This window comes from Bos grunniens, chromosome X (assembly GCF_055505025.1).
Source record: "Bos grunniens cultivar Pamir isolate PY7600 chromosome X, Bosgru_T2T1.0, whole genome shotgun sequence".
Classification (NCBI taxonomy): domain Eukaryota; kingdom Metazoa; phylum Chordata; class Mammalia; order Artiodactyla; family Bovidae; genus Bos; species Bos grunniens.
In genome coordinates, this window is record NC_141194.1 from 66,195,790 (window position 1) to 66,208,333 (window position 12,544).

The 12,544-nt window shown below is 35.8% G+C and overlaps 1 long non-coding RNA gene and 1 pseudogene across 12 annotated transcripts in view; both read left to right on the top strand.

The window, feature by feature from the left end:
• LOC147340636 (uncharacterized) overlaps positions 1–12,544 on the top strand; it is a 193,752-nt gene that overhangs the window by 69,252 nt on the left and 111,956 nt on the right. The gene's annotated exons all lie outside the window — the stretch shown is intronic.
• Positions 6,615–7,440, top strand: LOC147340637 (NADH dehydrogenase [ubiquinone] flavoprotein 2, mitochondrial pseudogene; annotated as a pseudogene). The gene has a single exon (XR_015159518.1). The product of XR_015159518.1 is annotated as an NADH dehydrogenase [ubiquinone] flavoprotein 2, mitochondrial pseudogene (transcript).

Consider the following 12,544-nt stretch of genomic DNA (forward strand, 5'->3'; position numbering starts at 1 on the left):
ATTTGCCTCCTTTCCTTCTTTCCCTGTGGTTATGGTCTAAACTGAAAATGTAACTGTGTTCATTTGTTTAGTTTTCCTTCCATTATGTTCTTATTGATATAATTTTATTTTTTGAATATTTAGGATAGTAATGTGCTTTAATAAGTAAAAAATATACAAAGGGTTACACTCAGAGAAATGTAAATCACTCTCTCCTGTATCCATTCTACCTCATTTGTCTCTTCATCCCTTATGGGTAACCGTGTTCATTGTTTTCTGCTCTATTCTGCCGACACAGATATATGTTTTCTTATTTTCCCTTCTCACACAATAGGTAGCATGATATATTTGTTCTTTAACATATTGCACTTTGAATTTTCCTTTTAATAGTACTTCTTGGAAACTACATATCAGTTCATAATATCCCTGTATTATTTTTTGAATGTATGAAACATGTGTAGTGATATTCCTTATTTAATTCCTGATATTAGAAATTTGTTTTTTTATCTAGTTTATCAGTTCTGAGTTTTTTAATGTTCTCTAATGTTTTTCAATTTTTATTTCAGTCATTTCTGTTCTTTTCTTTATAATTTCCTTTTGCTTGCTTTGAATTTGACTTGTATTCCTTTCCTACTTTCATAAGGTGGAAGCTTAAGCAAAATTTTTATTAGAGGACAGCATAATATTTTAGCTTTATGGACTATATACTGCTAAGTCGCTTCAGTCGTGTCCGACTCTGTGCGATCCCATAGACGGCAGCCCACCAGGCTCCCCCGTCCCTGGGATTCTCCAGGCAAGAACACTGGAGTGGGTTGCCATTTCCTTCTCCAATGCGTGAAAGTGAAAAGTGAAAGTGAAGTTGCTCAGTCGTGTCCAACTCTTAGCGACCCCATGGACTGCGGCCCACCAGGCTCCTCCGTCCATGGGATTTTCCAGGCATGGAAACACTGGAGTGGGGTGCCATTGCCTTCTCCGTTATGGACTATATGGCCTTTCACAATTGCTTAGTGCTGGCATTGTGGCAAAAGTCAGCTGTAGATAATTCTTAAATGAGTGAATGTGGCTGTGTTCTGATAAAACATTATTTACGAAGACAACACAGGCCTGAGGGTTGTAGATCAGCACCCTTCCCCCACCCTAGCCCTAGGCTTAGAGCATTGATCCCAGACCTTCCTTCTTTTCTAACAGATATTTAAAGTCATAAATTTCTCTATTTAGCTGATCTCATAGATTTAAAGGGCTTCCCAGATGGTGCTAGGGGTAAAGAACCTGTCTGCCAATGCAGGACATGTAACAGATTCGGGTTTGATCCCTGGGTAGGGAAGATGCCCTGGAGAAGGGGTGGCAACCCATTCTACTATTCTTGCCTGGAGAATCCCACGGACATCGGAGCCTGGTAGGCTACAGTCAACAGGGTAGCACAGAATCGGACATGACTAAAGAGACTTAACACACACACACGGATTTAAAATATCTTTTCATTATTGTTCAATGCCAAATGTCATCTAGTTTTTCTTATAATTTTTTCCACTGACTCAGTGTTCATTTAAAGGAATGGTTAACTTCCATATATTTGGGGGTTTCCTGTTTACTTTATATTTTGTATGATCTTAATGTTTTTATTTATATGTGGACTGTATTATGGTCCAGAATATTGTCCATCTTGGTAAACCTACCTAGTACATTTGGAAATAATGTGCATTATGTCATTTTTGGTGTATTATCTAAGAATATAAATTGAATCTAGGTGATTGATAACATTGTCCATATCTGTTATGCATGTATAAATTCCTAAATTTTTTTGTGGGTCTCTCAGTTGCTTCAGTTCAGTTCAGTTTGTCAGTCATGTCTGACTCTTTGTGACCCCATGGACTGCAGCACACCAGGCCTCCCTGTCCATCACGAACTCCTGGAGTTTACTCAAACTCATGTCCCTTGAGTCAGTGATGCCATTCAACCATCTCATCCTCAGTCATCCCCCTCCTCTTCCCGCCTTCAATCTTTCCCAACATAAGGGTCTTTTCAAATGAGTCAGATCTTCCCATCAGGTGGTCAAAGTATTGGAGTTTCAGCTTCAGCATCAGTCCTTCCAATGAATATTCAGGACTGATTTCCTTTAGGATGGACTGGTGGAACTCCTTGCTGTCCAAAGGACTCTCGAGAGTCTTCTCCAACACCACAGTTCAAAAGCATCAATTCTTTAGTGCTCAGCTTTCTCTATGGTTCAATTCTCACATCCATACATGACTACTGGAAAAACCATAGCTTTGACTAGACAGACCTTTGTTGGCAAAGTAACGTCTCTGCTTTTTAATAAGCTGTCTAGGTTGGTCATAACTTTGCTTCCAAGGAGTAAGCATCTTTTAATTTCATGGCTGCAGTCACTGTCTGCAGTGATTTTGGAGCCCCCCAAAATAAAGTCAGCCACTGTTTCCACTGTTTCCCCATCTATTTGCGATGAAGTGATGGGACCAGATGCCATAATCTTAATTTTCTGAATGTTGAGCTTTAAGCCAGCTTTTTCACTTTCCTCTTTCACTTTCCTCAAGAGGCTCTTTAGTTCTTCGCTTTCTACCATAAAGGTGGTATCATCTGCATATCTGAGGTTATTGATATTTCTCCCGGCAATCTTGATTCCAGATTGTGCTTCATCCAGTCCAGCATTTCTCATGATATACTCTGCATATAAGTTAAATAAGCGGGGTGACAATATACAGCCTTGACATACTCCTTTCCCTATTTAGAACCAGTCTGTTGTTCCATGTCCCATTCTAACTGTTGCTTCTTGACATGCGTACAGATTTCTCAAGGGGCAGGTCAGGTGGTCTGGTATTCCCATCTCTTGAAGAATTTTCCACAGTTTATTGTGATCCACACAGTCAAAAGCTTTGGCATAGTCAATAAAACAGAAATAGATGTTTTTCTGGAACTCTCTTGCTTTTTCGATGATCCAACAGATGTTGGCAGTTTGATCTCTAGTTCCTCTGCCTTTTCTAAATCCAGCTTGAACATCTGGAAGTTCACAGTTAATGTACTGTTGAAGCCTGGCTTGGAGAATTTTGAGCATTACTTTGCTAGCATTTGAAATGAGTGCAATTGTGTGGTAGTTTGAGCATTCTTTGGCTTTGCCTTTCTTTGGAATTGGAATGAAAACTGACCTTTTCCAGTCCCTTGGCCACTGCTGAGGTTTCCAAGTTTGCTGGCATATTGAGTGGAGCACTTTCACAGCATCATTTTTTAGGATTTGAAATAGCTCTACTGGAATTCCATTACAGAGGGGTTTAAAATTAGCAGCCATGAGTGTGGAATTGTCTTTTATCAGTCTTTATTTCCTGTACTTTGATACTCTGTTACTGAGTACACATACATTTATGATGTTCTGTCTTGTTGAATCAGTCCTTTTTTAGACTTTAGTCCTTTTTTGTTGTTGTTGTTAATTTATTTGGCTGTGCTGGGTCTTAGTTGTGGCATTTGGGGTTTTTGTTGCCTCCTCTGGGATCTTTTAGTTGTGGCATATAGGAACAAGTTTCTGGACCAGGGATCACACCCAGGCACCCTGCATTGGAAGTGCAGAGTCTTACCCACTGAATTGCCAGGGAAGTCCCAGTCTGAATCCTTGATTTCTAGTAATAAGTTTTGTTTTAAAATCTGTTTTATCTACTATTAATACAACTAGTCTACTTATCCTTATCATTTCCTTGGGATACCATTTTTCCATCCATTTCATTCTGTTTGTGTTTTATATTTAAAGTTAATCTCTGTACTTCATATTTAGTTTATCTTAATTTTTAAATCTGTTCTTAACAGTTTCTGCCTTTTAAAGTGGAGCATTTATTCCGTTAACATTTAATGTAATTATTGATGTGCCTCAGCTGTGGTCTAGCATTTTATTTTTGGCTTTTTATTTGTTTACTCTATTATTAATTTTCTTGTTCCTCCTTTCTTGCTTTTCTGGGAACAGTTGAATATTTTTAAAATTCTATTTTAGTTTTTCTATTTAATATTTAGCTTATATTTTGTGCATTATTTTTATAGTAGCATTTCTATGGATTACAGTGTTCATTCTTATGAAGAACCAAAAAAAAAAAAAGTGTTACACATTCTTTACAGAAAAGAAAGTTTGTACTCTAAGGTAAACCAAAATTGTAAACTAGTATTTGAGAATTTTAAAGTGGGCATTTTAAACTATTCTCAAAGAAGTGAAACAACATATTTTCAATGCATGAAAATCTCAGCAGAAAATTGGGAACTGTCAACAAGAAACTCATGAAGAGGAAATAATTGGAAATTTTAAAAAGGAATAATATAATTTCTGAAATATAAAGTTCATTGAAGGGATTTAACTTTTGTTTATATATATATAGACATGACAGAAGAAAAGGTGAACTTGAAGCCAGATCAATAGAAATTATCCTATGTGAAGAAAAGAGTTAAAAAAGTGAGAAAAACTGAACAGAGCCACAGAAACCTGTGTAATTGGGATATCAGAAGAGATAGAGAGATGGGGAAAAACTATTTGTTAGTGACTGAAAAATTCTCAAACTTGAGTAAATGTAAAAATTTACAGATAGAATATGTTAAATATCAAGTATGATAAAAGTAAATAAGTCCACCTGAGGCACATCATAATTAAAGTGTCTGAAGCCAAACATAAAGTGTAAATCTTAGCAAGAGAAAAGTTACGTATAATCAGGCACAATGATCCTATTTCTTTCTGACTTCTTATTAGAAACCATTTCAATGAGACTGCATGCAACAGCAACTTTAAGTTGTTAGGGAGGGAAAAAAGAAACAAACCTGTCAACCCTTGATGAATATCCAGTGAAAATATTCAAAAATGAAGATGGGATAAAGGTATTTTCAACAAAGGAAAGCTATAAGAGTATTTGTTACAAATGGATCTATATTATAACATGATAAAGGAGGTTCTTAAGATGGAAGTAAATGAAATTTCATGGAAACTTGGATCTTCAGAAAAAAATGAAGAGGATTAGAACTGGTAAATATCTGGGTAAATACAAAATCGTTTTTTTCCCCCCGTTTTCTCTCTTAATAGCTTTATAAGATGAATACCTTATTAAAAATTAGAACTATAACATTGTCTTATGTTAGATATAAGTTATATTAAAAGTTATATTAAAATAAGTTATATTAGAACTATAACATTTACACATGTACTATATATAAAAAAGTAACATGAAGAACAGAGAGCTATGAGCTTATAACACTGCAAGATGTAAAGTGATACATTATTAACTGCATATGGACTGTGATACAGTAAGCTTTTACATATAGTTGGATCTATTTCTGGACTTTCTTGTTCTTTTCCATTGAAATTAATGTGAATTTATTTTTCCAGTTGAACTTCAGGAACAATTCATATACCTCTGTAAAATTCATTGGGATTTTTGGGGAGGATTTAATTACCTTTTTATTTATATTTATGTTTTTAAAATTTATAAACTTATAAATTTATATTTATGTTTTTAAAAGTTATAAACTTATAAATAATGTCTTGAAGATCATGGGACCGCTTAATCCAAAAACAAAGGATGTCTTTTTATTTATCTAAGGCTCTTTTTGAATTTTTAATGTGTATTTTATGGTTATCTTAGTATATATTTTAAAGTTTTGTTCTGCTTATTCTTAATATTTTATCCTTTTTGTTGCTGTTGTATTTGGGATTTCGTCATTATGCCCTCTAACACAGGGATCAGAAAGCTTTTCTTGTAAAGACCAAATCAAAAGTATTTTAAGCTTTTTACAATCTGATCTCTGACACTACTTACCTCTGTTTCTGTAGCACAAGTCACCTTTTACAGTGAATGAATGAGTGTGATTATTTTCCATTAAGACTTTATTTATAAAACAGGTACAAGGACTTCTGTTTTAGAAAGGGTGACATAGAAACATTTCCCCCTGTTTCTTCACTCTTAAGTACACTATAATCCCTGGAAGTAGGAGGCAACCCAAGGAGACCTCTGAAAAGTGTAAAGAGGAGCTTTGTTAATATATTGTAAGGTATGTAGGGGAGAAGAGTAGCATTTATAATCCTATGATTATAAATGATTATAAAGTCTCAGTCTTTTAGTCTTTTAGTTGACCTATATCTCTTGTCTGTGACCTTCCCAAATGATTCTTGCTTTTTCCCCACTTCAGATTGGACAGGAAGGCTAGAAAGGGCTGGATTTGGGTGCTTCCCTTCCTCCTGTCAGAGGCTGGAGGACCCTGATGCTGGGAAAGATTTGAAAAACCCTGATGCTGCAAAAGATTGAAGGCAGGAGAAGAAAGGGATGCAGAAGATGAGATGGTTGGATGACATCACTGACTCGATGGACATGAGTTTAAGTAAGCTCTGGGACTTGATGATGGACAGGGAAGCCTGGCATGCTGTAGTCCATGGGGTCACAAAGAGTCAGACACGACTGAGCGACTGAACTGAACTGAACTTCCTCCTGTCAAAGGCTCAAGGATTCTGGAGTTAGGTATTTTCTTTTCTCTGTATCAAAGGCTGTAGGTAACAAAAGTTGGGTATTTCCCTTTCGTGAGGTTTGTTTGATTGTGATAAAATAGTTTCCCTTGAGAGCATGCCTATTTAAAGGAGACTAGAGGTGCTCGGCGAGGCCAGGAGGCCTGCACTTTGGCCAGCCATGTTCCTCTCCACGGCGCTACGGGCCGCGTAGCCGGCCTCGCCGCCCACTGGGGAAAACATATAAGAAATCTGCATAAGACAGCTGTTTAGAATGGAGCTGGAGGAGCCTTATTTGTGCACAGAGATACTCCTGAGAATAACTCAGAAACTCCATTTGATTTCACACCAGAAAACTGTAAGAGGATTGAGGCCATTGTGAAAAACTACCCAGAAGGGCATAAGGCAGCAGCTGTGCTTCCAGTTCTGGATTTAGCCCAGAGACAGAATGGATAGCTGCCCATCTCTGCTATGAACAATGTTGCAGAAATTTTACAAGTACCTCCAATGAGAGTGTATGAAGTAGCAACTTTTTATACAATGTATAATCGAAAGCCTGTTGGAAAGTATCACATTCAAGTCTGCACTACCACACCTTGCATGCTCCGAAACTCTGACAGCATACTGGAAGCCATTCAGAAAAAACTTGGAATAAAGGTTGGAGAGACTACACCTGACAAACTTTTCACTCTTATAGAAGTCGAATGTTTAGGGGCCTGTGTAAATGCACCAATGGTTCAAATAAATGACAACTACTATGAGGATCTGACACCTAAAGATATTGAAGAAATTATTGATGAACTGAAGGCTGGCAAAATCCCAAAACCTGGGCCGAGGAGTGGACGCTTCTCCTGTGAGCCAGCTGGAGGTCTTACCTCTTTGACTGAACCACTAAAAGGACCTGGGTTTGGTGTGCAAGCAGGCCTTTAATTTATATTAGCTGTGAATATGTCAGTGGAGAAATAAAACATGAATTTCCTACCTAAAAAAAATAAGGAGAATAGAATGATTTGGTTCAGAACTGAAAGAGTAATTCAGTATTTGGAAGGCAATCATATAACTGGAAAAGAAAGCATATCTCAGTAGGTGCAAAAAGAAAAAGCATTTGACATCATTTAAAACCTATTCATAATAAAAATGCTTAGCAGATTTAGAAGAGAAGGCAACCTCATTAATGTCATAAGTGGAATCTCAGAAACACTGGTAGTATCAATCATTAAAGACAGAATGGTTTCCCCTTCTATGAACAGAAAGTGGGCGAGTATCTTAGATTTCACCACTACTGTTCAAATTTGCCCTGGAAGTTTTAGCTAATACCATGAGGCAAGAAAAACCAATAAAGGGCATGCATTTCAGTATACTAGCCATGAATACTTGAAAAACAAAATTTAGTTAATACCATTTACAGTACTACATAAGGGATGCACGTTTGATCCCTGGGTTGGGAATATCCCCTGGAAGAGGACACAGCAACCCACTCCAGTATTCTTGCCTAGAGAATCCCCATAGATGGAGAAGCCTGGTCAGCTACAGTCCATGGGGTCGCAGAGTCAGACATGACTGAAGTGACTTAGCATACACACATGCACACCAAAAGGATTACCCATAAGTGAAAAAATAAGTTTGACTTGACAAAAATTTTTCTCTCAAAGGAAAGTGCTAGGAAAATGATAAAAAGCAGTCATAAAGTGAAAGAGTATATTTCTAACATATTTATGAAATGCTCTTAAAATATGACATTAAAAGAAGTAACCCTGTTTTTTTTTTCTTTATACACATAAATTCAGTAGATGCATATAAAGCATTTGGAAATATCCAGTTCCTATTCATATTGAAAACATTTCACAAACCAGGAAGAGAAGTTAGGTAATACACATTATTAACCAGATAATATATATCTAGGAGTAATCTACAGCTAATGTACTCAGTGACTGTGTATTTTTCCCCTGAGTTCAGGAATAAGATATGAATTTCTACTCTTATTCCTTCTGTTTGACATTATAATAGAAATTTTATCCAGGTCAGCTAGGCAAGAAAAATAAATTGCATCTAGTTTGGTACTGAAGCACAAAAACTATATTCACAGAGGAAATGATTTTGTGTATGGAAAATCCTAGGTAACCCACATTATGTAATTAGACCTAATACATGAATTCAGAAAGATTGCATAATATAAGAAACTATAGAAAAATGAGTTATTTTTCTGTATAGTAGCAATGAATAATCTGAATAAATAAATACAAAACCAATTTAATCTGCAATAGTATCCAAAAGAATAAAATGCTTAGGCATGAACTGAACAAAATAAGTGTAAGACTTACATTGAGATCTAGGAAAACCATATTGCAAAAAATTTAAGAAGAATTGAGCAGTTCAAAACATACCTCATGTTCATGCATTGGAAGAGTTAGTAATGTTAAGATGGTATCATCAATTGAATTATGTTTCCCTAAAAGATATGTTAATGTTCTAATCTCTGCTTCTTATGAATTTACCTTATTTGAAAATAGGGGCTTTGCAGATGTCATTAAGTTAATCTGATGTCATACTGGGGAGATTGGGATTTTAATCCAGTATGTCTGGTATTCTTAGAAGAGGAAAGGGCACACAGAGACAGAGATATACAGGAAAAATGTTGTGTAACTACAAAGGCGGAGATTGACGTGATGTGTCTACAAGAACAGAGGCACAAAGGATTGATGGGCACAATAGAAGCTTAGAAAGACATGGCATATGTTCTCTCCTAGATCCTTCACTGGAAACATGACTCTATGAGTGCTTTTATTTCAGACTTCTATCTTCTAGAACTGTGAGATAATTAATTTTACTTATGTTAACATAAAAGTTTAATTTCAGACTTCCAGTCTCCAGAACCGTGGAAGAACTAATTTTTCTTTTGCTAAGCTTTCCAGTTGTTGACTGTTAGCCAGCTTTCAGAAACAAATACAATTGACATTCGTCCTCAAATTGACCTAGAGAGTTAGTGACACCTCTCTCAGTGTCGCAACTGGCATTTTTGTAGAAATTGGCAAGCTGAGTATAAAATTCATATGGAAATATGGATACATAATAGACAAAGCAGTCTAGGGAAAAAAGTACATTAGAGAACTCAGATTTCCTGATTTTAGATCTCAGTACAGGACTTCCCTGGTGGTCCAGTGGTTAAGAATTTATCTTCCAGTGCAGGGCACATGGGTTTGATCCCTGGTTGGGGAACTAAGATTCTGTGTGCCATGGGGCAACTAAGTCCACATGCCACAACTACTGAGCCCACACACTCTGGAGCCTTTGCCACAAGAAAAGAACCTGCATGCTGCATCAGAGATCCTGTGTGCCACAACTAAGACCCGATGCAGCCAAAAATAAATAAAATTTAAGAAAAGAAAACAGCAAACTGTTAAGAAAGCTTAGTACAGAGATCCAATAATTAAGACCTCATGGTAAAATTGTAAGGGTAAACATACAGGTTATATAAGTATATGGAAGGACAGAAATGGAAAAGCCACAAATGTACCCACTTATATATGATTAATTGATTTCCTGACAAGAGTGTCAAGACACTACAGTGGGGAACATCAATTTTTTCAACAAATAATGTTGGGACAAGTGAATATCCCCATGGAAATGAATAAATTTGGTCCAGCAACTTCACACTTTGCAAAGGTGAGTAAAATATGAATCAAAGACGTAAATTTTAAGGCTAACGTCACAACTTTTAAGAGAAAACATAGTTGTACATCTACAGGACCTTAGACTTGATATTAAGTCTAAACCACAAGCAGCAAAATCAAAATAGGGTAGCTTTTGTTCTTGAAGAGATAGTATCAGGAAAGTGAAATAAAGTATAATAAAAAGAATGAAATACTGATACATTGTTCAACATGGATGAATTTGAAAATACTATTCAAGTGGAAACCAGATTCAGATGCCTCTTTCTGCATGATTTATTTATGCGATATGTTTAAAATGCAAAAAGTTATAAATACAGACTAGTTTTTAGAGGCTAGAAGGATCTTAAAAATTGAACTTTGTTGTACATGAATTACAATAAATGTGCAAAAGATGGAAATATTCTTCATTAAAGATAAAGTGATATGTAAGCAAATGGAAAAATACTTAACATCACTTGTCAGTAAGGAAATGCCAATTAGAAATCACTGGATATCAATAAATCTTTACTAGAGTGGCTGAGTAAAAAAACCCAGTATTTCCAAGTGCTGCTAAAGATATAGAATAAATGGAAGTTTTAGGCATTGTTTGTCAAATGGAACAGGTACCTTGTAAAAGCAATTTGTCAGTTTTTTTAATAAAATTAATTCTATAGCTATGATATAACCAGGCAATTGCTCTCATATATATTTATCTTAAGTTGAAATAACATTTCTTCTCATATAGAACTGTTTATTAATGTATACCCTTAAAATTAGTAGCTTTATTTTGTCAGCCCAAACTTGAAAGAAGTCAAATGGCCCACAACAGGTTAGTGATCTATAAAATATTCTACATCCATTTAATGTAGCATTACTCTCCAAAAAAAGCATAATGAATTAACTGATACCAAAGCCCATGACTATGGGGATCACAAGAAACTGGAAAATTCTGAAAGAGATGGGAATACCAGACCACCTGACCTGCCTCTTGAGAAATATGTTTGCAGGTCAAGAAGCAACAGTTAGAACTAGACATGGAACAACAGACTGGTTCCAAATAGGGAAAGGAGTATGTCCAAGGCTGTATATTGTCACCCTGCTTATTTAACTTATATGCAGAGTACATCATGAGAAACGCTGGGCTGGATGAGTCACAAACTAAAATCAAGATTGCAGGGAGCCTGACGAGCTACAGTCCATGGGGTCGCAAAGAGTTGGACACGACTGAGCAACTGAACTGAAATGATAACAATATAGATGAATCTCAAATGGATTTTGTTATGTAAAAGTGTCCATAGTGAAAGTACAGATACAGAGATGATGTTTTGGCACATACAAGTATGACAGGAGCAAATAAAGTGATGTTTCCTGAGGTTAAGTGTGAAATGAAGCAGAAAAAAGAAGTGATTTTTTTGGTTATCAAAATGTTTCCTGATGCTTGGTACTATTTAAATAAATCAATGTAATTCTTATTTGATAAAATCTTACTAGAGAGACCAACAACTTATTCCATTAATGTGCCAGATGGTAAATGTCTTAAACCTTGTGCCTTAAACCATATGGTATCTGTCACACTACTGAACTCTATAGTTGTGGAAAGCATGCAAATTAATGAATGCATACGTGTTCCAATCAAAATTTATTTATAAAACAGGCTGTAAGTTGATGTCAGTGGGGATGGGCAAGTAGAGAACATAAAAAATATGTCTCATTACTGAAATAGCAAGCTACTAAATACTGTCAGAACCAATTATTTTGAACTACTGTATGATCCAGCAACTCTACTCCTGGGTGTGTGTATATATATATATATCCAAAGAAAATGAAAACTATTAGAGAATATATGTGCAACTTAGTGTTCATAGCAGCATTGTTTACAATAGCTATGATAAGAAAGTAAACTTGGTGTCTGTCAACAGATGAATGGATAAAGAGGATGTGGTATATACACAATAGAAAACTACTCAGCTATAGAAGAGAATGAAATGTTGACATTTGCAGTAACCCAAATGGGCATAGAGAATATTGTATTTCATAAAGTAAGTCAGAGAAAGACAAATGCTATATGATACCACTCATATGTGCAATCTAAAAATAATACAAATGAATCTGTATAACAAACAGAACAGGTCCACAGACATAGAAAACAAACTTATGGTTACTAAAGGGCAAGGGGAGGTTGGTGATGGATAAATTAGAAATGTGGAAGCAGCACATGCAGTTCAGTCTCAAAAAAACAACCCAATCAAAAAATCAATGGCAGACCTAAATAGACATTTCTCCATAGAAGACATACAGATGGCCAACAAACACATGAAAACATGCCCAATGTCACTAAGTAGAGAAATGCAAGTAAGAACTACAATGAGGTGTCACCTTACACTTGTCAGAATGGTCGTCATCAAAAAATCTTTAAATAATAAATGCTGGAGAAGGTATAGAGAAA